Raw genomic sequence first — 2,506 nt, forward strand, 5'->3', positions numbered from 1 at the left:
GCAAGTTAATAATTGTATCTATAAACTTAACTCTCTGTATACCTATTTAAAATATAAGGAAAACATTTACAATATTTTTTCTACTATTATGCTGCATCTTCCATATCCTTGGTAATTTTATCTATGGCCTCCACTTCACAACTCCATAGTTCATATTTTAATGCTTTCTTCCCTTTCTTTTGTTTTCATATGATCTATCACTCAGATGATTCTTGTACAAGCCCCTTTTCCCCTCTATTAAACATATAGCTTTTTCACTAATACTCCTAGCTGCGTTCCTACCTTTCTTCCCTAAGGCACCATCAAGAACTTCACAAATTATTTTCCTAAAATTATTCTACCTATCTTTCACTTGTCAAATTTTAAACTCTTCAGTTTAGTATTCAGCTGTTCCTGGGAAGTTTCTCTCAAGTTCTAATCCTGGAGTGAGATTAATTCGCTCTCACCTGGAACGAAATATTAAATTTTTATTAAATATTATTAACTTTTCGTCGGACCGGGAACACGCCCTTTGTTTTTACCTGAAATAACACCCACCAAAACGTCGGTAGGCATGCGATAAGAGAGCTGGTAAATGTATTTCAAAGATTACAAACTGTATAGTTGTATTTCAAGCTGTACAAGGTAAATACATTCCTGGGATGACAATAGAACACTCCATCTATCCCCCGATAGTGAACGTCTTTTAAAATCACTTATAAGAATTCTAAGGCCTTGCGCACTAGGAAACTACGACCTGAACTTTCAAAATAATATACTTGTAACTTTATCTTTTGGAACGCCTATCATCTTGAAATTCGTAGAAAAGCTGTAACAACAGGTGATCGTTTTTCTGTTTAAGCCAATTCCTAAATAACTTGCAAGCCCCAACATCCCCCGGTTTCCAAACATCAGTTAAATATTCGGGGCCCCATGTAGGGACCACATCAGATATTAAGCTGATAAGAACAGATTCTACACTTTGATCTTAGCCAAAAGGCCGAGACCCGAGAATCGATTTTTTGACATGGATTATGGAAGACTCTATACAAGTAACAAAGTTTATCACAGATTTAATTTCTGTTGCAATGCTCAAATAACATTCAATTAACTTATCACTTTGTTCTTAGATTTTTATAAACAGCATAAAATATTTCCCATAATATCAAAGTCTATCTCAAAATTATAATGGCAAACGAAATCAGACAGATATACTAAAAAAACTGACCTGTTCATCTGGATCCTTGCATTAGGCAGGCTTATCTAAGTTCTGACAAGATATTTTGCAGAAACTAAATTTGAGCTTTGGGGACAAACTGAGGTCTGAAAAGGGGTCAAGCTTGGGTCTCTAGGGGACAGTCCCCCTGCCTCATATCAAATTTCACCCCTGGAGTGCCTGCTTCATGATCAAGGCAGCTCAAAAGCCAAATAAGTAGGATTGGTACTTGTGCATTATATCTTACACACGAGATATTTATGCGATAAATATCTGGCTGGTTAAAAATCAAAATTGGCTGGTTCGAAAATCTTTTTGTCTGAGTCTCTAACCAAGCGCCGTCGCGATATCCTGAGTGCCGCGAGAGACAAGTTTGGCGGGAAAAATGTATGGTCAGATCGGGGCCAGGTTCTCGCAATGCTTCCGGGTGAGCGAGCTGCTCGTCGAATTAACTCGCTTTCAGATTGCGTTTAGTTTGTTGTTTATGAGTAGTTTGGTAGTGTTTATCTCGTCAAGATGTTCTATATTACTCTTTATTTATATTTTTATTTTTTTGTTTATTTTTTGATTTCTTATGAGTATAAATATCACCCCGTTTGAGCGCGGAAAAGGGATGAATTATAGGATTGTTTTTTGCGTAAGTTGATATGAGTAGTAGTTTAAGTGGAAGATTGAGTGATTTGCAAAATAATCCGTTTAATGTTGATGATTATTTGTTGACGGATATTGGAAATGATGGGTCGCAAATTAGTTTTTGTCCATATCTTGATAGTAAATATCGTCAGTTATCAATTTTGGAGGAGTTAGACCGGTCTGGATTTCATGCATGTACATGGAATTGTTATTTAACGTCTTCTTACCATGAGATTTTTGATTTTATTTCTCGATCTAATAATTTACATATAATGGCATTATGTGAAACATTTTTGGGTCATAATACTGTTCTTTCGTCGTTTAATTTTACAGGTTATGAAATGATTGCTCGAAGTCGAACGTTAATGGGACGTGGATGCCTGGCTTTCATTGTCCGAAAGGATTTGAATTGGAAAATTAGAAAGGATTTGGACATTTGGAAGGACAGTAAGATAGAAACCCTTAGTATAGAAATTCAGTTTGAAAATCGAGCTTGTATTTTTACTGTTGTATATAAGCCACCAAGTTCATCATTTGAAGAGTTTGCTGAAGGATTTGAATGTCTTGCTGCAAAGGTAAATAGATCTAGTCAAGAGTTTATATGTATGGGAGACTTTAATTTTGATTTGTTAAATGTACGTGGACCAAATTTGGATTTTTTTAGCCTGATGATGTCAA

General features: G+C 35.6%; 1 pseudogene; it reads right to left on the reverse strand.

Annotated features, from left to right (window-relative positions):
• Window positions 1-815: 815 nt before the first annotated feature.
• Window positions 816-991, reverse strand: LOC148939024 (U2 spliceosomal RNA; annotated as a pseudogene).
• Window positions 992-2,506: the final 1,515 nt, after the last annotated feature.

The sequence above is a fragment of the Artemia sp. Qi Xiang Cuo genome, unplaced genomic scaffold, assembly GCF_049724085.1.
Source record: "Artemia sp. Qi Xiang Cuo unplaced genomic scaffold, ASM4972408v1 HiC_scaffold_22, whole genome shotgun sequence".
Classification (NCBI taxonomy): Eukaryota; Metazoa; Arthropoda; class Branchiopoda; order Anostraca; family Artemiidae; genus Artemia; species Artemia sp. Qi Xiang Cuo.